The following is a 25,818-nucleotide window of genomic DNA, read 5'->3' on the forward strand; positions in this document are numbered from 1 at the left end:
CACATTGATGCAGCAATATGTGATTTAAAATACAGTGGTAAACTGCTAAAGTATTCGGCCCCCTTGAAGTTTTCCACATTTTGTCACATTACTGCCACAAACATGAATCAATTTTATTTGAATTCCACATGAAAGACCAATACAAAGTGGTGTACATGTGAGAAGTGGAACAAAAATCATACATGATTCCAAACATTTAAAAAAAAAAAATATATATATAACAGCTGCAAAGGGGTGTGTGTAATTATTCAGCCCCCTTTGGTCTGAGTGCAGTCAGTTGCCCATAGACATTGCCTGATGAGTACTAATGACTAAATAGAGTGCACCTGTGTGTAATCTAATGTCAGTACAAATACATCTGCTCTGAGGTTGTCTAAGAGAATCTTGGGAGCAACAACACCGTGAAGTCTAAAAGAACACACCAGACAGGCCAGGGATAAAGTTATTGAGAAATTTAAAGCAGGCTTAGGCTACAAAAAGATTTCCAAAGCCTTGAACGTCAGAAATGGAAGGAGTATGGCACAACTGTAACTCCACCAAGACAAGGCCGTACACCTAAACTCACAGGCCCCACGAGAGTGCTGATCAGAAATGCAGTCAAGAGGCCCATGGTGACTCTGGACGAGCTGCAGTGATCTACAGCTCAGGTGGGGGAATCTGTCCATAGGACAACTATTAGTCGTGCACTGCACAAAGTTGGCCTTTATGGAAGTGTGGCAAGAAGAAAGCCGTTAACTGAAAAGCATAGGAAGTCCCGTTTGCAGTTTGCCACAAGCCATGTGAGGGACACAGCAAACGTGAAAGAAGGTGCTCTGGTCAGATGAGGCCAAAATGCAAAACGCTATGTGTGGCGGAAAACTAACACTGCACACCATCCCCACTGTCAAATATGGTGGTGGCAGCATCATGCTCTGGGGGTGCTTTTCTTCAGCAGGGACAGGATAGCTGGTCAGAGTTGATGTGGGGCACTAACCTATCCAGGGGGGGTGCCTACCTAATCTAACCTATACTGGGGGGCACCTACCTAATCTAACCTATACTGGAGGGGAGGGGCTCCTACCTAATCTAACCTACACTGGGGGGAGCTACCTAATTTAACCTATACTGGGGGGCAGCTATTTATCTAACCTGTATTGGGGGCACCTACCTACCTAGCCTATACTGGTGGCAACTATACTAGCTACCTATATTGGATGCACCTACCTAACCTATGCTGGGGGCAACTATTCTGACTCCCTATATTAGAGGCACCAACCTAGCTAACCTGTACTGGGGGCACCTGCCTATCTAACCTGTACTGGGGGCAACTATACCGGCTACCTATACGGGGGGCAACTATACTGGGGCACCTATGCCTGGCTACCTATACTGGGGGACCAATAGCTGGCTACCTATACTGAGTGCATCTAGACCTGGCTAACCTATACTGCAGGCACGTATACCTGGCTCCGCGGGGAGGGGGGGGGGCGCAATTTACACCCTCGCCCTGGGTGCATTTTGGCCTAGAAACTGCCCTGAGGACAACGACCCTAAACATAAAGCCAGGGCAACAATGGAATGGTTTAAAACAAAACATATCCATGTGTTAGAATTGCCCAGTCAAAGTCCAGATCTAAATCCAATCGAGAATCTGTGGCAAGATCAGAAAACTGCTGTTCACAAACGCTGTCCATCTAATCTGACTGAGCTGGAGCTGTTTTGCAAAGAAGAATGGGCAAGGATTTCAGTCTCTAGATGTACAAAGCTGGTAGAGACATACCCTAAAAGACTGGAAGCTGTAATTGCAGCAAAAGGTGGTTCTACAAAGTTTTGACTCAGGGCTGAATAATTATGCACACCCCACTTTACAGTTATTTTAAAAAAAAAATGGAATCAGGTATGATTTTTGTTCCACTTCTCACGTGTACACCACTTAGTATTGGTCTTTCACGTGGAATTCCAATAAAATTGATTCATGTTTGTGGCAGTAATATGACAAAATGTGGAAACCGTCAAGAGGGCCGAATACTTTTGCAAACCACTGTACCTGGTTCAGCCTCAAGATAACAATACCAGTTGCCTGGCTGTCCTGCTGATCCTCTGCTTCTGAGGGCTGGTGCACACCAGAGCGTTTTTCAAAACGCAGAGGGAAAACCGCTTGGCTAATGATAGTGAATGGGATGGTGCACACCAGAGCGGCTCGTTTTTAACACAAACGCAAACTCGGGTCCTGCAGCATTGTTTTGATTTCCGAGGGGTTTCTGCCTCAATGTTAAAGAATAGGAGAGTGGAAAACCGCTCTGAAAAACGCTACATCACAGCGGTTCTTCGGGCGTTTTTGTTACAGAAGCTGTTCAGTAACAGCTTTACTGCAACAATATTTGTAATCTGCTACACAAAAACGCTCCAAAAAACGCTAGGCATGTTTAGAAAATCTCTCTAAGGCCTGGTTCACACTGCAAGAGTTTTTTCAGCGCTAGTGATTTGAAAAAGCTCTTGCTAATACAATGCTATGGGGGATTTTTACAAAATCACATCACTCCAGTGTGAACTCACACATAGGATTACATTAGCTAGAGCTTTTCAAATCTCAAAGCCCTTGGAAAAGCTCTTGTAGTGTGAATTAGCCCTAAACATGCCTAGAATCTCTCTGAAAATCTTCTTCAAAAACCTTTAGGCCAGAAACCCACTGGGAGCGCTTTGTAAGCGTGAGTGATTTGAAAAAGCTCCTGGTAATGCATTGCTATGGGGGATTTTTATAAAATCACATCACTCAAGTGGGATCACACCCATAGCATTACATTAGCTAGAGCTTTTCAAATCACAAAGCGCTCAGAAAAGCTCTCATAGTGGGTTTCTAGCCTTAGCGTTTTGAGGATCTGCTAGAGGTTTTTGGTGTGCACTGGCCCTATACTTTCAGCCATAGACCTTGAACAAGCAGGCAGCAGATCAGATTTTGACTAGATTACCTGCTTGCTTGTTTCTGGTGTTATTCAGACACTACTGCAGCCAAATAGATCAGCAGGGCTGCCAGGCAACTGGCATTGTTTAACAGGAAATACATTTGGCAGTCTACATATTCTTCTCATTTCAGTTGCCCTTGAAAGTGTAACTGTCGGGCATAATTCCATTCTTTGTTTTTATCTGGTAAACAAGTAATAAGGATGTTAACTAGGCAACCCAAAAGTTAAAAACCACTCTAGTTTTCTTATCCATAAAACAACATTCTCCAGTTTCTCTGCTCTTATTTGGTATATCTGCCACACAAAGGAAGTTGCAGGGCATGCTGGGTTGTCTTTTTGCGCTTTCTTTACTTTCCCCTCAGTTTCTGAGACTGCGACCACAGAAGGGATTTTTTAAATTAAATTAGTTTTATCCTTTGTAGCTAGCACTAGGCTAGTTACCATTGTTCACCAAGTCCTCCCGCACCCTTCTGATACCCCCCCCCCCCCCCAATCGCCACCGCTATACTTTACCTAGCCGCGATCCCGCGAGAGCCGCAGCCTCCCCAATGTGCTTTAGTTGTCGCAATGGCGAGGATCGGACATGACGTCTGACGTCGTCATGACGTCATGCGCAATCCCGATCCTCCCCATAGCGAAGCTTGGCGCTGATTGGAGAGGCTGCGCCATCACGGCATTCCTGGGGGTACGTATAACGGCGGTGGTCGGGGGGGATCGGTAGAGAGCGGAGGGACTTGGGGGGCAATGATAGCTAGCGAACTGCTAGCTACAACGGATAAAACAATTTTTATTTAAAAAAAAAACCCTCCCGGGGCAGAGAAATCCTCTGCGGTGGCTACCCCGAGTGTAGGTCGGGGTTACCGCAAGGAGGGTTTCAACTAATGCAGTCTGATTGGTTGAAGCCTCTTTCCCTCCTGTTTTCCCCTCCCACACCTCTGTTCCTCTCTGATTGGCCAATATTTATCATGCTAAGACAATGCACTTTCTATTACACAATTAGGCAGAGGAGAGTAAGGGAGGAGATGACATCAGGATTGGCTTCAAGATAGACACAGTTAAGATGGAGAGTCCTAAGAAAGATTTTCTCTTTTTTTACTATAGAAAAATCACTAAAATAAAAATGTGGACAGTGCAATACATATGCTATGTAAGTAGAGCAAGTATTTATCTACTTATATATGTTTTTTTTTCCTGAGATTGTATGGCTGACGGCTCCTTAAAGGGAACATTAACTGAACGGGGGGTATAGAGTTTTACTTACCAGGGGCTATTACCAGCCCCCTGCAGCAGTCCTGCGCCCTCGGCGCCGCTCTGGAATCCTCTGGTCCCCCGCTGTCACTTAGTTTCGTTTTTGACGACTCACCAGTCGCCGGCCGCCATGCGTATTATTGGACGCATTCACCAATGCAATTAGCGCTATTGCGGACCGCAACGCGTACAAAAATACGCGTTGCCGCATTCCGCGCGCGTAGATATGCGGCAACGCGTATTTTTGTACGCGTTGCGGTCCGCAATAGCGCTAATTGCATTGGTGAATGCGTCCAATAATACGCATGGCGGCCGGCGACTGGTGAGTCGTCAAAAACGAAACTAAGTGACAGCAGGGGACCAGAGAATTCCAGAGCGGCGCCGAGGGCGCAGGACTGCTGCAGGGGGCTGGTAATAGCCCCAGGTAAGTAAAACTGTATACCCCCCGTTCAGTTAAGGTTCCCTTTAAATAACTCTTGCTGGAATGAACATCCAACCCTACTGAGTGATTGACTGGACAGGCCCTCTCCATTGTCTGCCTGTTAGTCCCTCTCTGGGTTCCCCTTGTTTCTGCTTACAGTAGGTTCTGCCAGAGGACAATGGGAACCTAGTGCTGAGAGCGGCCTCAGTATACTCTCTGCATCGTCCCTCCAGGCTGGTATTAGTTTCTGCAGAGTCGTGTAATCGGCCCACCGCTGCAGCTGCACAATGAGATCTCTGGCCAGAAGGGCCATCTCATCACCCGGCCCCCATACAGAGGTGTAAGACAATACCGGGACCAGGTTCATTCTCAAGGCCAGGTGCCAGCAATGCGAAGCAGAGGAACTGGTTCCCACAGAGCTTTATCACCCAGGACAAAAGCTGCATTAATCCCACAATTATGCCTGAACCGCCATGTATTCTGCCATATGTATGTGTAATGGGATCTGTACGTGGCCAGCCCACCTCCGCCGATCTTTGGAACTCGGTAGCCAGTAGAAAACCACTGATTTACACCTCTTTATGCGGTGCCAAAACATCCATAAAAAAAACACTTTGGAAGATCCCTACTACCCAGCAACATTTGGATGGGGGCCTCCTACCATTGATCTCAACCCTACCCATGGTACACCCCACAGCCTGGCGGCACCTCTACAGGTCATATAACAAATGTGGCCATGACTACTCCAGGGGGAGGGGGAGTAAGGGGTACCATATTAGGTTTACTGTGCTGTCCCAGTCAGTGTAATCCTCCTAACGCTTCTTAATATGTGTACCTGGAGCAAAACAATTGCCCCAGGTGCATACATATGAAATCGCTGCCGGGAGACTTGGGCACAGGATACAGCCGGTATACAGCTCCCCCTGCTCCTGCACAAGTCTCGGCGGCATTAATTACTATTCCCCCTCCAGGTCCACGTGGATGTTGGGGAATGATGTAATTCGGTTTCCAGCTATTGCTGGAGGTCGCATTACAGTGTTTTAAAAGTAACTTCAGCTCCGTCTTCTGTCTGCGCCGACGTTACTCACTGAGCGTCGCTATAGCTGTAATTCCTATCATGGTCTATGGTGGCGCTGGCTGCGCCCAAATCTTCTGCGCTGTAATTACAGCACTTGCCCTAGGTAGAGTGAAGCCTCTCTGAATAGTGTAGAGGCTTTTCTGTCCCCCTTCTCCCAGATCCAGCATGGGGACCCCCAAAGGGCTTTTCGGCAAAGCTCAGCCAAGGCCAGATTTACTCTTTTTCCACCCCTAGGCCAAGTATGTTGGGGATCCCCGTCCATGTGCAGTAGTGCCCCTCCCCTTCCATGTACCGCCCCCTCTTCCATGTGCAACATTCCTAGAGCTCCAGCCCCTTTCTTTCATGAACAGCTCCTTTGGGCATCAGCTTTCCTTTTCATATGTTGCTCCCCATTTGCAGCTTTCTCTTTCATATGTAGCACCCTCTTATTTCACACCCAGGCGCCCCTCTGGGTTGCAGCCGCTCAAGGCCCGGGCCTTTGCGGCCTTTCCAGAAATTTGGCCCTAAGCCCAGCTGCACTGCGCAAGCGCAGACCGTGCGCCTGGACACTAGCGCGGAGCTAAACGGGCTCAGATTTTTCCGCCAGTGCAGGAGCAAGCTGGCCTGCACAGTGCGGCCTTGCTCATTCCCACACAGAAGCGTGGATGCGAGCTTCAATGGTCCTATTGCTAGAATGGCCTGGTGGAGGAGGATTCAGAGAAATTACTCTACCATAGTAAGTTTCTTCCCTTTGCTCTGAAAGAGAATCTCACATGTTTATTTTAACCACTTGAGGATCCTGGGCTTACATCCCCTAGTGACCAGGCTATTTTTTTTACAATTTAGGCCATTGCAGCTTTAAGGCTTCGCTGCAGGGCCATACAACTCAGCACACAAGTGATTCTCCCCCCCCCCCCCCTTTCTGCCTACCAACAGCTTTCTGTTGGTGGGCTCTGATCACTGCTGGGATGTTTGTTTGTATATCTATTTTTAACCACTTCACCACTGAGGGGTTTTACCCCCTGACCACCAGAGCAATTTTCACCTTTCAGCGCTCCTTCCATTCATTCGTCTATAACTTTATTATTACTTATCCCAATGAAATGAACTATATCTTGTTTTTTTCGCCACCAATTAGGCTTTCTTTAGGTGGGACATTATGCCAAGAATTATTTTATTCTAAATGTGTTTTAATGGGGAAATAGGAAAAAATGTGGGAAAAAATTATTATTTTTCAGTTTTTAGCCATTATAGTTTTTAAATAAAGCATTCTACTGTAATTAAAACCCATGAAATGTATTAACCCACTTGTCTCGGTTATAAAACCATTTAAATTATGTCCCTATCACAATGTTTGGCGACAATATTTTATTTGGAAATAAAGGTGCATTTTTTTCAGTTTTGCATCCATCCCTAATTACAAGCCCGCAGTTTATAAAGTAACAGTGTTATACCCTCTTGACATAAATATTTAAAAAGTTCAGTCCCTAAGGTAACTATTTATGTTTTTTTTTTTATTGTATTTTTTTTTTTTTAATTACAAAAAATAAAATAAAAATTGGGGAGTGTGGGAGGTAATGAGTTAATTTATTGTGTAAATGTAATGTTTGTATATGTAAAATGCTTTTAGGGTGTAGTTTACTATTTGGCCACAAGATGGCTTACAGGAAGCAGTAGGAGGCTGGGAGACTCACAATGATCTCGCTGTTTCTGAAAGAAGCAGCAGATCATTGCGGGGGCTAGATCAACGAACGGGAATGGATTTTCCCGTTCATTGATCTCCGGGCGAGCGGGCGGCGACGTGCACAAGCGGCGGGCGCGCGCGCACGAGCGGCGGGAGCGCGGACAGCGGCGGTAGCGCGGAAGGTACGGATTTCTCCGTCCCTGGTTTTTTAGGGGGGGAAAAAGGGACGGAGAAATTCGTACCGCCGGGGGTAAAGTGGTTAAAAAATATATCTACTTTTTTTTATTAATTTTTGTATCCCCCCCCGTCAGCCAATCAGCGCGATCGGTTGTCATTGGCATCGGCCTATCAGAGCCGATCACTCCTGTGTCTCCCAGGGGGACAGCCGAGTGACACGGCTGTCCCCAGTACAGCGCTGCCGTAGATTGCATCGCTGTACAGTGTAATTAGATGGCGGTTTCGCCGTCTAACAGTCTATTAACGGCAATTGCCGCTAGGAGACTGATGGCGGAATAAAGCTACGTCATTCAAGCGGAGATGTGCATGCAACGGCACGCGAGATCTCCTGCAAAACCCCGCCCCAGTACTCAACGCCAATTGGTCCTGGGGCTGCCGCCGCGTTCACGCCCATCGGCGTGACGCTGTCGTTAAGTAGTTAAAGGGAACCTGAAGCGAAAGGTACAGTATATGGAGGTTGCCTGCTCATCTTTCTAGTCAGTGGTGTCTGAATCACACACCTAAAACAAGCATGCAGCTAATCCAGTAATAATAATAATATTTTTATAGTGCTTTTCTCCCTGGGAACTCAAAGCATTGTGACCCTGCATTCTGCAGTCTCAAAGGCAAGTCAGAAACGTCTGATCTTCATGCTTGTTCAGGGTCTATGGCTAAAAGTATTAGAGGCAGAGGATCAGCAGGACAGCTAGGCAATGCGGATGTTTAAAAGGAAATAAATGTCAGCCCCCATATGTTTCTCACTTTGGGTTCCCTTTAAAAAATTGATTGAACACCCAGAGCTTCAGCAAAAGCATCTTTAAATCTGCCGAAGCTTCCCATACATATATCCATTGATCTGCACCAATAAGAATTCTTTCAACCGAGGATTTCCATTGGTCAAAACAAAGAAGCAATGGGTAGCCCTGGTGGCCAATTCAAAGATATTTTTGACGTACTAAATAAGTGTCAGAAAACACATATTTGCCTGTACTGCCAGGCAATAGAGTTGGGCCGAACCTCCGATTTTAGGTTCGCGAACCGGGTTCGCGAACTTCCGCGGAACGTTCGGTTCGCGGAAAAGTTCGCGAACCGCAATAGACTTCAATGGGGAGGCGAACTTTGGGAAAAAAAAATTCTGCTGGCCACAAAAGTGATGGAAAAGATGTTTCAAGGGGTCTAACACCTGGAGGGGGGCATGGCGGAGTGGGATACATGCCCAAAGTCCCCGGGAAAAATCTGGATTTAACGCAAAGTAGCGTTTTAAGGGCAGAAATCACATTGAATGCTAAATGACAGGCCTAAAGTGCTTTAAAACATCTTGCATGTGTATACATCAATCAGGTATGCAGTGGTGGGTTCACAGAACAGGTATGCAGTGGCAGGTTCACTGAACAGGTATGCAGTGGTGGGTTCACTGAACAGGTATGCAGTGGTGGGTTCACTGAACAGGTATGAAGTGGTGGGTTCACAGTACAGGTATGCAGTGGTGGGTTCACAGAACAGGTATGCAGTGGTGGGTTCACAGAACAGGTATGCAGTGGCAGGTTCACTGAACACAACAGGCATGCAGTGGCGGGTTCACTGAACAGGTATACAGTGGCGGGTCCACTGAACAGAACAGGTATGCAGTGGCGGGTTCACTGAACACAACAGGTATGCAGTGGTGGGTTCACAGAACAGGTATGCAGTGGTGGGTTCACTGAACAGGTATGCAGCAGTGGTGGGTTCACTGAACAGGTATGCAGTGGTGGGTTCACAGAACAGGTATGCAGTGGCAGGTTCACTGAACAGGTATGCAGTGGTGGGTTCACAGTACAGGTATGCAGTGGTGGGTTCAAGGAACAGGTATGCAGTGGCAGGTTCACTGAACAGGTATGCAGTGGGCTCACTGAACAGAACAGGTATGCAGCCAGGAACAAGCTAAGCCTAACTAATCTTTCCCTATGAGAGACAGTCTGCAGCAGCTCGCCCTACTCTCACTAATGCAGGCACACGAGTGACCGTAATGGCCGCCGCTGCCTGCCTTATATAAGGGGGGTGGGGCTCCAGGGGCTAGTGTAGCCTAATAGGCTACACTGGGCCTGCTGACTGTGATGTAGAGGGTCAAAGTTGACCCTCCATGGTGCATTATGGGGCGAACCGAACTTCCGCAAACGTTCGCCTGCGGGACGCGAACGCGAACCACGGAAGTTCGCATGGAACCGTTCGCAGGCGAACCGTTCGGCCCAACTCTACCAGGCAATACCATTGATCCCTTGTCAAGGGAGAATCCACCCAAACCCCTGGGGGAGGGGACTGATATTTGGTAGCCCCCGTGGTATAGGAGGTTTCTAACTTCCACCATAAGTCACCCCTGAAGGTTATCATTACTTGTGAGGGTAGTTTCCCCCACTACTACTGGGCAAGAAGGTGTAGATGAGTTCTTTGTCCTTCACCATGAACTAGAGTATTTTGCATGGCAAAGGGAAGGATGATGTTCTCCCTCTTGCAGAGAAAACCTAATGTCAAGGACCATGTTGACTGGTTTTGTTCAGGTGGTGGAGCTCCACACCCACAGGCTCAGCTGTTCTGGCAATACTAAGGGCTGGTTCACACGGGCGTCTGCTGAGCTTTTGCTTGGCATTGCGTTCAAACACCAGCGTTTAAAAGCTAGCTTTTGAAGGCTTTTGAAAAGCGTTCAAGGCTAGCAGTTCTGGTCTCTGCTATTGTTTCCTCGCGTTTACTGCCTCTGAAAGCAGCATGTTGCTTTTGAGACTAGACGCAACGCTGGGATCTACTGCCAGGCTTTCATGAAAGCCTGCAAAAGCCAGCTCTAAACGCTCCCATTCACTTGCATGGGATGGCAGTAGATCCCAAAAAACGCTGCGTCTGAAACGCTGCGTTAAACGCCACAAAAACGCCCGTCTGAACCAGCCCTAAAGATACGTACACACATACGACAACAATCGTTCGTTGTGAACGACGAACGATCTTTTAATTGACGAAAGAACGACCTTAGTAAAGTTAGCTTTTAAAGGAGTGTAACGATCTGATCGTTTGTTAACGAACGATCCGGAACAATGGCACATACTGTCCCTGGAAGTGACATCATAGCAAGTTCCGCCCTTACGTAACGAACGGTTCAAACCGTACGTTACACTGTAAAACTAACGTTACGTATATGACATTACAGTACAAGATTTCATACTGTAGGTATGTAGGTAGAGCATTTACATAATATAGCGTTTACAAAACATACAAAAATATACTCTGTCCTGTTAAAATGACAATTATGGTATAATCATGTAGCAATTAACGTGTCACAGGACACATTCAAAGAACGAACGTTACATCACGAAAAGCAACTGTTGCGCTTGCGCATAAAAATGAAAGGCTCTATGGAGATATAACGAAATGCGCATGTCAAGCCTAGTACGAATGACCGTTTTCTAATGATGTACTACTTTTGTAAACGATCATCGTTTAAAAAAATCCGCCAAGCCAGGTCTTTCGTTTTTAACGATCTAACGCGTCCATCGTTTGACTTAATAATTGTTGGATGTTTTTTGTAAATGATCGTCGTTTGAAATGATCGGGGAACGATCATATGCGTTTTTTGATGCGGCCCATTGACTACTATTGCAGGCAAAAATACTGCGTTTTACGCAACGCTAGCGTTTCTGCTAAGTATGTTCCCAGCCTTAGGCTTCTCCCAGCCCCCTGTAATCAGTCAGCTCCCTCTGTGTCCTCCCGGTCTGATCTGTTGTGCTGCTGTAAGTCCGTGACCGGCTGAGTTACTTGCTACTTGCGCATGCGCTGTCCCGGCCGCATGCCTCCTCGATGGTACTCCCGATGTCGGGAACATTCTGGGCGTGGGCAGTCCGTACAGACTTGTAACTGTGCATGGGCCCCAAAACATACCGATAAGTTAACTGTCTTCCCCCTAAAACTGTCCCTAGACTACAATTCATACACTACATGATGCATACATAGACATGGGACTATGGTAGGGATTAGATTGTGAGCTCCTCTGAGGGACAGTTAGTAACAAAACAATATATAGTATGTACAGCGCTACGGAAGATGTCGGTGCAATATAAATACTAAATAATAGTAAATGGCAAATTGTTCCTGGCCACCACAGGAGCAGGAGTATGCGCAGGCAGAGAGTGGCTGCAGGGGGGGCTGGCAGAAGCAACAGGTAAGTATAACTTTATTATCTTCATGTCCATTTTAAGGTGTGGCACAATGAAATGAATTTAGTAGTAACGTCCATAGTTCAGAAGGCGTGCATAAGGGCTGTTCATTTGTCTGGCAGCCGGACAACATCAGAGAACCAGTCTAAGCTGAATCCTCCGTCCACAGGAAGGCAATGGAATGTCCTGCAACAAAGTGGCTACTTCTCTCTGAAGTGACACAAGAAAGTATTATGATCTGGCCTTCACACCAACATGATATCTGATTCAGAAACAGGACAGCATTGTGTACAACGCAAATAAAAAGCTGTATTATCCTGGATTATGGTGTGGATGGCAGAAATAGATGTTATATGTATAACTAGGGCTAGATTTGTACTTTCCAGCGTCCAAGTACCACTGACGCCAAACGCCCCTTAGGCCCCATTTACACTTCGGATGGAATTTGGCAGCCTATAGAAGCCTATGCAGAGCATCCGAATTTGTGGCTGGGGAAAAATCTGAGGCCCTGCAGCATAATCAGCGCGTCAACCGTCCGAATCCCATAGCCGTGCATAGCGCAGCTAGAGGGATTCGTCTGCGAGACACGTCACAGCTGTGCCGACATCACGTCTCGCAAGACGCATGCCGTGCACAAGTGGAAATGATCCCTTGATCAGTTGCTCTCAGTTATAACTTATTAAAGTAAGTCCCATGTTTCCCAATGGCTCAGTTCACACTATATGCGTTTTAAAGGGGCTGATACACTGGTTGATTTCAGCCATCGATCGATCGATTCTATGGAATCGAATGATCAAAAATCGATTCTATTAGGGATGTTCGCGCAGTGGAAATTTCCGCGATTCCGGTCAGAAATTGGCAATTCCATTCCATTGAGCCGGAACGGAAAAGCTATAGCGGTAAACGGAAATAGCGGAATTTCTATACGGAATTCCGTCGGAATTTAAACAGAAGCGTGTAAAAGCTGCATTAGCCAATCAGAAGGGATAGACCCATCACAGAAGCTTAAACATGATGATTTCTGCATTAAAAACGGAATTTCTGCACCAATTAGAGTCTTAACAAAAACCAACCAATCCTACGTTAGCAACCAGCTCCCTAGCTACCTATCATCAGCTATCCCACCCATTTTGTATATAAGAGAGGTGTGACAGTCACAAAGCTTGTGGGTTTCAGTCTGGTGTTGGAGAGAGGAGAGACAGACCCATATTAGTAATTTCAACATAAAACAATAGTCTTTTTTGAAGATTGTATATAAACCAAAAAAGACTGTGAGAGAGAATTAGATTGAGTATGAACTATTAGTAGTATTAACTAGGTGTATTTGTGAGAGAGTGAAAGTAGATTGTTAGTTTGAGCGATAGATTGTAGTGTCGTGTACTAGTAGCTGCTGGGTGGAGAGGGTTAGACAGAGCCAGCCAGGCCGCAGGCTTAGGCTAGGTTTCCACTTGTGCGTTTTGTGTCAGTTTTTCTGCTCAGAAAATTCGCATAGATTTTAAAACTAATGTTAGTCAATGCAGCCGTTTCCACTCTATGCAAATTTTCGTACGCGTTCGTACGCGTGGAAAAATCTGAGGTCCTGTATCATTTTTTTGGACATCGCGTACGATTCGCGTACAATGCTTTGTAAAGGCAATGCGTTACTTGCCCGAAAATTCGCATTAGATCCATGGCTACAGGAAGTTGTCAGCAGTCAGTACTAAGCTGTTACTAGGCAGATTATGAATATGTAACTAATGCGAATTTTCGTATAAAACGTGTACAAATTTACATGCAAATTTTCACCAATCAGAAAAATCTTATACGATTTTTTGCAGGCGAAAATGTAACGCTACAGTGGAAACGTTTTGACAGAGTGAGAGAGGTGATTGAGAGTGTAGTGCAAGTTTTTTTTTGTTGTTGTTTTCTAAGTTCATTTTTTATGTTTTTGTTTTCTTTATTTTGTTTTTGATTTATTTTATTTATTTATTTTACTTTGGTTCTGTCGCTCATACCCCTTCCCCAATAAAGTTTTTGGCCCCAAAGCAATGGAGCGAGAGCAACAGCAATTTCCTGCCACTCCTAAAAGAAAATGGAGTGATGGTGGTGTTGGTGGAGCACGTGAAGTACGTGATCAGGTTGAGGGTGGCAGCAGCAGCAGGAAGCGTTTCCCCTTCGGTCAGAGATGTCTTCCCTGTGTTCGCACACAGGAAAATTTTGACAGAGCACGTGTCACGTGGTACTTGTCGTCACTTGGCATGTGTCACTTGCCTCGTGTCACGTGACACGTGCCAAGTGCCACATGACACGTTCCAAGTGACGTTCCAAGTTCCAAGTGCCAATTGCAATGTGCCACGTCCGGCATGCTCCTGGCACACATTACACCTGCCGCTGCTGCATTGCCTGCTCCTGCTGCCTGTGCAGCTCCCACCGCCAGGCCAGGGTGCTACAGGCCACTGATACCACCTATATTTAACCCAAAACACAATTGCCGGGCAATTTTTGGGAGGAGTCCTGGCCATTTTTTTGGGGAAGGGGGGGGGGGATTTTAAGTCCCCACATCATCAATTAGTGTTCCCCTTTACAAAATAATGATGCTACATGCCTCATATACTCTAAAAAACGTTTTAAAGCAATTTAACCACTTCCGGATTCTCGGAGCGTATATACACGCCCCTGAATCCTGAAGTGTATACCATGGAAACGGCCGCTCGTACGAGCGGCCGTTCCATGTCAGCTCACGGAGGGTGTCTCCATGAACACCCTGCGAGCTGATCGGCGGCTCGCAGGGTAAATGTAAACACACGGGGAAGACCTTCCCCGGTGTTTACATGTATACGGCGCTGCTGTGCAGCAGCGCCGTAGAGGAGATCGGCGATCCCCGGCCTCTGATTGGCCGGGGATCACCGTCATCTGATAGGCTAAAGCCTATCCCATCAGGCGCAGGACGGAAATCTGTCCTGCGCCGCTCACAGGGGGAGGGAGAGGGAGGGAAGGGGAAGGAGGCCAGGAAGCGCTGCGGAGGGGGGCTTTGAAGAGCCCCCCCCCGCAAGCGCAAGCAGCCGGCGGCGATCAGACCCCCCCAGCAGGACATCCCCCTAGTGGGGAAAAAAGGGGGGAAGTCTGATCGGCCTGGCTGCTAGCTGATCGGTGCTGCGGGCTGGAGAGCCCACGCAGCACCGATCAGCACAAAATAGCGTGGTAGGGAAGTGGTTAAAGGCCACTTCCGGTTTTTCTATCCGAATATTATTATTATTATTATTTTTAGTATTTATATAGCGCTGACATATTACGCAGCGCTGTACAGTGTATATATATATATATATATATATATATATATATATATATATATATATATTGTCTTGTCACTAACTGTCCCTCAAAGGAGCTCACAATCTATCTAATCCCTACCATTGCCATATGTCTATATTATGTAGTGTAAGTACTGTAGTCTAGGGCCAATTTTTAGGGGGAGCCAATTAACTTATCCATATGTTTTTGGAATGTGGGAGGAAACCAGAGTACCCGGAGGAAACCCACGCAGACACAGAGAGAACATACAAACTCTTTTGCAGATAGTGCCCTGGCTGGGATTCGAACCAGGGACCCTGCGCTGCAAGGCGAGAGAGCTAACCACTACGCCACCGTGCTGCCCATATATATCCAAATTTGCCCGGATATCTCGGATATCTGGGTATCCGATTCTGAATCGGATCCGGATTTTGAAAAGGTGTATCCGGGCAGCACTGGCTCTGTCCACTCGCGCTCCCTGTACTTTTGCGCTCCTGTCCGAATGTGTGCAGCAGCCGATAGTGCTCTGGACATGCATGCTTAAGAAATGATACTCATGTATCAGCAGCACTTGCCAAGTATGCATAACACTGTACCGGCCTCGGTTGCTCAGCACATCCAGGCAGGAGCGTAAAATTACAAGGAGCACAAGTAGACAAAGCTTGCATTGCTTACTTTGTCCTCTGTGCGACTCACCACAGCTAGAGCCACAAACGGGTGACAGGACGGCGCAATGGAGAGAAGCCCATCCAAAACAGAACAAGTAAGTAGAAGGATCGCAAACTACACACGGTGGCATAAATGTAGTGTCAGCTCAGGTGTCCTTTAAACAGTGTCAATTCAGCACTTAGGGGATTGATTTAAAGGGAACCTGAAGCGAGGAAAATTATTTTAAATAAACACATGACGTAGCTGCAAATGAATATTACACCCTAACCTCACCGTCAGTTCCTTTCAGAAGCTCACTATTTCCTTCTTACAGTGATCCCTTCCAGTTCTGACAATATTTTGTCATAACTGAAATATACCAGTTGCTGTCAGTTATATATCAGCAGCTGTCAGTTACAACTAAATGTGCAAGATAATGTCCATGTTTTCGTATGGCTCAAGAAAAGTGGGTGATATTACAGTTTAACAGTGTGCTGACCAGGAAGCTGTTATGAGGTAATGGCCATTTTTAAAATGGAGGATGGAGAAATTCATTGATCACAGTGGACACATGGGATGCAGGAGAGGAGAAAGAGATTGAGGAGTAAACAACACAGGAGGTAAGTATGACCTGTGTATGGTTATTTTGACTTTTTAATTTTCAGTTCAGGTTCTCTTTAAGCAGCTAAAGGACACCCGAGGTGCAAATAAACTACTGAAATAAACAATTGTATCTATCCGCCTCCTAAAAATTACTTTTTAAGATATTCCACAGTTTTATATTTAAATCTACTTCTTAAGTTTTTACAGTTTTATTGTTTTTGCTCAATGACACATTCATTGAAGTATTCTAGAGCTAAAATCTATGAACTATTGACCCTTCTTATCTCTTTCCTGCTCTCAGAAGCCATTTTCTGCTAGGAAAGTGTTTTATAGTTGTAATTTCTTATCAGTTAGGGTCACTCTGTAGTCTGACCCAGTCCTGACGGAGGGCTGGTGCACACCAAGAGCGCTTCTGAACGCTTTTAAAAATGCCAGCGCTTTGAAAAGCGCTTGGCTAATGTATTTGAATGGGATGGAGCACACCAGAGCAATTTCTGCTGATTTCTGAGGCAATTCAGCCTCAATGTTAAAGGGGTTCTGAGGAGTAAAAGAAAACAAAATCGAAACTTACCTGGGGCTCTCTCCAGCCCACCGTAGGTCGGGAGGTCCCCTGACGTCTTCCTGGCTCCACTCCTGGTCCCTCCGCAGAAATCACGACCGGCAACACCAGGGCCGAGTGTCGGGCTGACACTTCCTGAACGATGACGCTCCTCGTCATCATGCCGGCATGCGCAGTACTGGCGTGACAGTACTGCGCATGCGCGGTTTACAGTTAGAAAACCATGCATGTGCAGTACTGTCACGATGGCTGCTGTGATGACGCGTAGCGGGCGGCATGATGACGACGAGCGTCACCATTCAGGAAGTGCCAGCCCACACTCGGTCCTGGTGTCGCCAGTCGTGATTTCTGCAGAGGGACCGGGAGAGGAGCCAGGAAGACACCAGGGGAACTCCCGACCTACGGTGAGCTGGAGAAAGCCCCAGGTAAGTTCCGATTTGGTTTTTATTTACTCCTCAGAGTCCCTTTAAGTATAGGAAAGTGGAAAATTGCTCTGAAAATGCTAGATCAGAGCGGTTTTCCAAGCGTTATTGTTACAGAAGCTGTTCAGTTACAGCTCTACTGTAACAAAAAATAAAAACTGCTACACCAAAAAATAAAATAAAAAACGCTACACCAAAACGCTCCAAAAATCGCTAGGCATGATTAGAAAATCGCTAGGCACATGCCTAGAAAAATCACTTCAAAAATTGATAAGCGTTTGCGATTACGATAGCGCTTTTTGGTGTGCAGGGCCGGATTTCTGGAAAGGCCAGAAAGGCCACGGCCTAGGGCGATAAAATTAGATAAGATAAGAAGGGCGGCATGACTTGGAGAGAGAAGAGGTCATATGTCAAAGTAAATCATCTCTTCTGGTCCCGCAGCGCAGCCATCCAGCGCCCTGCTCTGCACTAATAGCTGAATTTCAGAGTTCCCCAATCCCTGCATCTCTCTCTCACTTCCTGATGTGTTAAAACAATCAGGATCAATCATAACGGTCTCCTGATAATCCATTCCTTTCTTTGTATGATAGACTTACAGATCGATGTGAGAAATGGTGTGCACTGGCCGTAATACTTTTAGCCATAGACCCTGAACAAGCATGAAGATCAGGTGATCTGACTCTAGTCTGATTGGATTAGGTGTTAGCTACCCACGTGGGGAGCAGTTAACATGGTGCTGTTAATCCGCAGCAAAAGCTCAATTAGTAATGTGGTGGGACTGCTGTTGCATGCACTATACAATTTTGTTTGCCCAATTAGACATTCGATTAGACAAAAACAACTTTTTGTGCAAAAATTATGTTTTCTATCGACATAGGCGTTACGTGATTGGCAGTGGCGGTTCTTGGCGATGCCGATCAGCAAAGCAGTTGTATGGTGTATGGCCGGCTTTAGATATACCTGCAGAGGTCAGATGCCACTTGTATTGCCCATGCCAAGCAAATCTCTGGCAGATCCCTACCAGTATAAAGTTGCCCATTAACAGTACAATTTATTCCTCAGATACCATCATTCGATCAGATTTGCGGGATCGTATGCAATTGGAAGGCGATCATTGATTGTTGCCATAAACAAGTCAACTAGGGAACTTTCTCTCTTCAGATACGATTGTAAAATCCAACATTCCAATCAACAAAATTCTCTATGCCAATCAACCTTAGAATCGTTTCAGGTCGATTTTCTCTACATGGTTTTCTGTAGGATTTGATCTTACAAATCTGATCGAATGATTGTATTTGAGGAAAATATTGTACCATTTATGGGAACCTTAAAAAGTGGCCTGTGTGACTCTAGTTACATGCCCTCTACAAAGAGCTGTAGAAAACTGGGTCAGCAGTACATCAATACATACATATTGTACTAATAAGCCTGTTAGTGGATGAGGCCTCTTTCCTGGGCTGTTTTTACTCCTTGCCTCATTCTCATTGCGTTTGCGTTTTGTTATTTTTGACACGATTTTTATTTCTGATTTCCGGCGCTTGCGTGGGCGGTGCATTTTTTGTGATAAGCGCTTTTCTAAGAGCCTTTCCCAAGCGTTTTTTTACTCCACTCCCTGAAAAAGAATAAATACACTGTATTTATTCTTAAAAGGGCGAACGCAATCACTGCACAAAGCAATTTTGTGAGAGTTTTGTGTTTTTCCTATACCGTCGGTATCGGAAACGAACCGCTCAGATGTGAACTCTCTCATAGGGAATCATTGCACAAGTGCTTAAAAAGATCACAAAACGCCTCCAGTGTGAACGAGTCCTGACTGAAGCAAGTTACAGCGGACCTGAACTCTTGCACGGGACAGAAGGGAAACATTGAGGAATGCACACTGTATGTATCAAAAGTTTAGCCTGTCTAATCCCCCCTCATCTGCGTCTAATCACAACTGTAATTTGATCTCTCAGCTTTGTCAGCTGACTGCCTCGGTAAGAGCAGCTAATTAGTAAACACATATGTTAACTCTTTGTCTACTTCCATGAAAGCAGGAAGTAGACACACTGCAGATTTATTGCAGGATTTGTATCAGCTGCAACAAAGAAATGTTTTTCTTTAAAGGTTATTATGTTGTTGTGTATCTTTTAGAGCAGAGAGGAAGTTCTGAGTTCAGTGTCCAAGGGGTAGCACTTAGGAGCTGTGTATCCTCTGCCCAGTCTGCCCCCCCTCCCCCCCACATTACATGATATGCTCTGTGCATAGTACTGGCAGTGCTGCTGAGCACGTGAATGACTCAGCACACAGAGGAAGCAGATTGGATTAGCAGCACAGAGACCCAGCCCCTCATTATTATCAGGAAATCTGGAAACTTTGTGGCCCAGGCTGGACTGCATGTCCCGTCATGCACCGCGGCCTCGCTGTTTATCTTTTCTAGCTGAGCGGACTGCACAGTGCAGACAGGGAGCTGTTGGGGAAACTGTCACAAGCAGAAGATACTGAGGACCTCCAGGTAATGCTGACTGTATGCTGTGCTGTAATGATGACACACTGGTTTTCTGATGTGCTGGTGATCACTGATTGCACATTGTATTGTGCTGGTGATCATTGGTTGCACTGTGTATTATGCTGGTGATCTCTGATTGCACAGTGTATTGTGCTGGTGATCTCTGATTGCACAGTGTATTGTGCTGGTGATCTCTGATTGCACAGTGTATTGTGCTGGTGATCTCTGATTGCACAGTGTATTGTGCTGGTGATCTCTGATTGCACAGTGTATTGTGCTGGTGATCTCTGATTGCACAGTGTATTGTGCTGGTGATCTCTGATTGCACAGTGTATTGTGCTGGTGATCTCTGATTGCACGGTGTATTGTGCTGGTGATCTCTGATTGCACGGTGTATTGTGCTGGTGATCTCTGATTGCACGGTGTATTGTGCTGGTGATCTCTGATTGCACGGTGTATTGTGCTGGTGATCTCTGATTGCACGGTGTATTGTGCTGGTGATCTCTGATTGCACGGTGTATTGTGCTGGTGATCTCTGATTGCACGGTGTATTGTGCTGGTGATCTCTGATTGCACGGTGTATTGTGCTGGTGATCTCTGATTGCACGGTGTATTGTGCTGGTGATCTCTGATTGCACGGTGTATTGTGCTGGTGATCTCTGATTGCACGGTGTATTGTGCTGGTGATCTCTGATTGCACGGTGTGTTGTCACATTTGAGTGTACTGTGTATTGTCCTGGTGAGCTTAGCTTGCCCCTTGCTGTGGATCTGGAACTACAAGGCTCAGCATACTCTAGTCCCTAGGTTCTCAACATGCGGTACGCGTACCCCAGGGTGTACTTCTGATGGTTCCAGGGGGTACTTCGGCTTGATATAATTAACCAAGTATAACAAATTTAGAGTTTTAGAAAATGATAAATCCTATATAAACAACACCAAATTAGTATTTTAGCTAATTAAAAGCAATAGTAAATGCTTGGAAATTGTTTAGAATCAATTATTATGTACTATGATTAAAAATATATTTGTCAAGGGGTACTTGAGATAATGTTTACTATGGCAGGGGGTACTTGGTGAGTACAGGGTTTTAAAAGGGGTACACACCAATAAAATGTTGAGAAACACTGCTCTAGTCTATACCTTAGGCTGCATTTCCACTTGTGCGGTGGGAATCGTCGTGGGAAAAATTTGCATGCGGATGCGAATTTCGCATGCGGGTCTATGCGAGTCTTCATGCGAATTCGCATGGATGATGATGTATGCGAATTTAACCATGGCAGTGCTGGTGTGATTTTTCCATTGTTTCTATGCGAATTCGCATGAAAATTCGCATACCCAAACCGCATGCGAATTTCCTATTAAATACATTGTATGCGATTCGCATTGCGGTATGCGAATTCTGATGGCTCCGCCATGCGAATTTTTTTTTCTGCACAGAAAAACGCAAAGGAATCCTGACAAGTGGAAACAGTCCCATTCACTTGTATTGCTATGCGAATTCGCGATAGTGGAAATGGGCCCTTACAGTCTCTGCTTGCTGGGAAGTAGTCCTGGTACAACATAAGTTCTACACACTTTTCTGTATGTAATACTGTATGCCATGCGGTAATAAGTTTCATAGATGCATGCAGAGCAGATATACAATGAGTACAGTAGGTTGCATTCTCTCCAGTTAGGATAGGTGTTCAAACCACCGTTTCTCAACATTATTTCGGTAGGCTCATTTTAAAGCCTGCGCTGGCTGAGTATTGCCCCTTGTAGGAAAGTTTATCGCAGGTGCCTTATGGGCCGAAAGCCTGGCCGAGTTGCGATTTCTCTTGCATGCCCAGCCAGATGCACTCCCCCATTGCGTTCCCGACCCTGGGAACGTTCGTCGCTTGCACATTAGTACTGCGCAAGCACAGAACGCTCCCAGCCGTGGGAGCACGCTGTAGGAGGTGCGCAGCTGGGCCAGCGCAGGGATGCCTGACCCTGCCGACCAGGAAGAGCGGGCCGGAGGGCATTTAGGAGGGTCGGAGGGGCTTGATGGAGAACAGGGGGTTTAATGAGCATCAGGAAAGCTCACCATACATGCCTGCTCCCCCCCCCCCCCCCTTTCTCATATTGATTTGGGCTCTGGTATCCTTTAACTATGTCAAATACCCCCGGACCCATCTACAGCACAAAGTGTTGTGAGTGGCCAAATAATGTAGGCGTACTTTACTACAACCTATAGGAAACCTAGCAGTTTGAGAGGGTGTTATTCAACCAATCACATTACTGGAATTTTCCTATGAGGTTTCCTGCTGGGTTCGCTAAAGTAAACTAGCGCCCAGAATTATACTATGAAATAGAGATGCAAAGTTTGGATCTTTTCAATGATCCGGATGATTCGAATCGGATCATTGAAAAGATCCGGATCTTTGATCCGAATCTCGGATCATTTTACAAGGGAGGCATTCGGGGGGTGAAATGACTAGCAGGACAGGAGAAGGGGAGAAGATGGACAGAGGGCAGGGAGTGGACAGAGAAGGGAGGAGGGACGAGCAGAGAGCAGAAATGTTTGTTTGCACACAATACCCACATGCTGCAATCATATGCTTTACATATATTTCACCTATATGTTCATCTGTATACTCCCAACTCCCATTCCCCAAAGCATTCCCAGAAGTAAAGTGCAGCTGTTTAGAGCAGTGCATGAGGATCATATTGCATAGCAATTACAGTGCCTGCCCTGTCCTAGCCCAGCACGCTGCCTGTAACGTTACTGAGCTGTGCCAAAAGTTTCCAATGTGTTCACTGTGCACAACTACGGAACAGACAGCCTATAATGAGCAGCACATTATAGCCAGTATGTGTGCTCTACACATATCTGGCAGTGGCACCGATGTCCCCTCTCTCTCATCTACCTGTCCCTGCAAGGCTGGCTCCCCTCCAACAGAACGATCCATCTCTGCTCTGCTTCCAGGACCCCACTGCCCGCTGAGAGGGGGGGGGGGGGGTGTCGCTCCTGGCCCCGCCACCTTTGCGATCTGAATCACTCATTTTGATGATTCGACTCACAAAATAGATTCGGATCAAAGATCCGAATCGTTCATGATCCGGACAACACTACTATGAAAGTACTGTACTTTATTACCAACAGCAATTTGAATACTGCCCCCAGGGAATGCTAGGCTGGGCTCACAGTGACAGTTGCGTCTCCTGTATCAGCAGCAACACAATGAAACAGGAAAGCTGCGCCGCAGGCTATCCACACGTTATGTCACATACCGTCAATGATAAGTTATACCTCAACAACCCTGCCGCACTGGGAACGTGTGCGCTGCCGTGTGGAAAGCTGATGCTATAAAGTGGCCGTTACGCTGCATCGCACCTCTGTGAACTTATAGGTGAAAAATGAATATGGGGCCTATTATTTTTTTAGCGCTATAGTGATTGGAATGTTTTTGTACCTTTTGCCATCTCTGGGTCCTCGTTCCCCCTCCCCCCCCCCCCCTTTTTTTTTACGTATACACAGGCCGCACATTCGTGAGGTAATGATGTTTGATTTTTTGTTTTTGTTTTTTTTATAAGGCTCAAAAATATAAAAATCCTTCGCCACTGCAGTTCAATTTGATGAAATTTGATATGTACGATATATAGATTTTGTATGACAGTAGCCAATACAGAATGTGTTCTTATATGACCCAGAGGGGTGTATACCTTTCAAGGATATTTATTAAGCGAGCACTGTTAAAAAAGCGCAATAGTTTTGGGCGCAGCCAGCGTCACCGTAGGCTGTAATAGGAATTACGGCTATAGCGCAGTGTTCTCCCCAGGCTCTTTTGCACCCGGCTAGTTTTGGTGACCACCCAGCTGTCATCGGCTCACCTCCTCCTATGCTGTAAGTAGAGTTGCTCACAGAAGCACTGGCCCTGCATTCCCTCCTCTCGCCCCACCCGGCTACTTTATCATGCCACCCGGCTGGAAAAAATGTCTGGGGAGAACACTGCAGCGGCACAGTGAATAATTACGGCGCTGTCAGAAGGCGGAGCTTAAGTTACTTTTATAACACTGTAATTAAGCTGCCAGCAATAGCTGGAAGCCAAATTGCATAATTCTGCACCATCCACATGGACCTGGAGGGGGAATAGTAATTAACGCCGCCGGGACTTGTGCAGGAGCGGGGGAAGCCGTATACTGGCTGTATCCTGCGCCCAAGTCTCCCGGCAGTCAATTCATAGGTACGCTTTATTAGCACCTCATTGCAAAATTCCATAAAATTACAATTAAGAAATTTACATATGGGCTCTTGTTACAGGGAGCCAACAGACGTATAGCATTTTATGTTAAAGGGGAACTGAAGAGAAAGGTATATGGAGGCTGCCATGTTTATTTCCTTTTAAGCAATACCAGTTGCCTGGCAGCCCTGCTGATCCTCTGCTAATACTCATAGCCATAACCCCTGAACAAGCATGCAGCAGATCAGGTGTTTCAGACTTTAAAGATCTGACAAGACTAGCTGCATGCTTGTTTCTGGTGTTATTCAGATACTACTGCAGAGAAATAGACCAGCAGGGCTGCCAGGCAACTGGTATTGATTAAAAGGAAATCAATATGGCAGCCTCCGTATACCTCTTACTTCAGTTCCCCTTTAAAATCCAGGATGCCGTCCACCGTCATATGTCTGCCATGCCCTGGTGGTGGACGGCGTCCTGTATATTAACATAAAACCCTATACATCCTCTGGGTCCCTGGAACAAGTGCCCATATGTAAGTTTAATATATCCTTAAAAGGTATACACTTTGAGGCCAAATGGCTTTCCTTTTTTAATGTTTATGGTGCAACTCTGAACCATCTCTTTGGAGCCAAGCACCGTGGAGACGCAGGCTTATGATGGGACCAGTAGAAATAGGCCTAGTACACACTTTCAATTGTGATTGGCCAATCACTGAACAATATTACCACCTCCAAGTAGTGTGGTGGTTTACCTACACAATCTATAGTATTAAATATCTGTTGACTCTCATACTACATGGAGGTGGGAAAATTGGTCAATCAAAATTGAATGTGTATACCAGGCTATATGCTGGGAATATACCATGAGGATTTTTTAGCAGATAGATGGCTCGATAGATAATGTCTGACAGGTCCCAATCCGTTTTCTGATAGATTTTTCTCATAGAAGTAAATGAAAAACGATTGAAAAATCAATCGGCTGGTAAATCTGCTGAAAAAACTCATTGTGTATTACCAGCAATGGAGTCCGCTGCTGTTTATGCCTAATTAGACTGTATTTGGGCTTAATGGGATCCGGTAAGAGTTTCCAATCTTCGGTGTGGTGGTGGATTATAGTACCTGCGCTGAAATATACGATATATACATGAAGAGGAGTCTTTACTGACAGAACTGGACTTTGGCTGGGGTTTTACGTTTTAGATTATGACTTTAGGCCCAGTGCACACCAAAACCGCTAGCAGATCTGCAAAACGCTAGAGGTTTTGGGAGCAGATTTCAGAGCGATTCTAGGTATGTTTAGAGAGGATTTCTAAACATACCTAGCGGTTTTGTGTAGCAGATTACACAAATTGTTACAGTAAAAGCTGTACTGAACAGCTTCTGTAACAAAAACACCTGGCAAACCGCTCTGAAGTAGCGTTTTTCAGAGCGGTTTGAGCTTTTACCACCCTTTACATTGAGGCAGAAACGCTTCTGCAAACCGCAAACATGCTTCAGGACCCACGTTTACGGTTTGCTACAATCCTCAAACCGCCTATTGATACATTGACCGAGCGGTTTGACAGGCGGATGCGGCCGGCGGATCGCATCAAAAACCGCTCGTGGTGCACTGGGCCTTAGTCATATAGTCATGTCATGTATATTGATTTTTGCTTTTAGATTGAAGAACTGCACCAAAGTTGATTGGACGTTTATGGATTGGTTATGTTGGGGTAAACAGTGACCGAATCTGTCAGAAAAGCCAACCCATGTGTAGATGGTGGTGGATTCTGGGCAGTCTCCCTGACCTCCTCCTGCTTCTGTCCCCCGATCACCACATTCTCTGGGCCTCGGAGGTCATAGCATGTCCTGGCATGTCGCCGGCTCTGCTTAAGATAAGGAAAT

At 46.0% G+C, this 25,818-nt stretch overlaps 1 protein-coding gene across 1 annotated transcript in view; it reads left to right on the forward strand.

The window, feature by feature from the left end:
• Positions 1 to 19,633: 19,633 nt before the first annotated feature.
• Positions 19,634 to 25,818, forward strand: part of EPHX1 (epoxide hydrolase 1) — a 60,341-nt gene continuing 54,156 nt past the window's right edge. The window contains exon 1 of the mRNA XM_068232863.1: positions 19,634 to 19,739. The gene's annotated coding sequence lies outside the window, so the exon portion shown is untranslated. The remainder of the gene's footprint in view (positions 19,740 to 25,818) is intronic.

This window comes from Hyperolius riggenbachi, chromosome 4 (assembly GCF_040937935.1).
Source record: "Hyperolius riggenbachi isolate aHypRig1 chromosome 4, aHypRig1.pri, whole genome shotgun sequence".
Lineage (NCBI taxonomy): Eukaryota > Metazoa > Chordata > Amphibia > Anura > Hyperoliidae > Hyperolius > Hyperolius riggenbachi.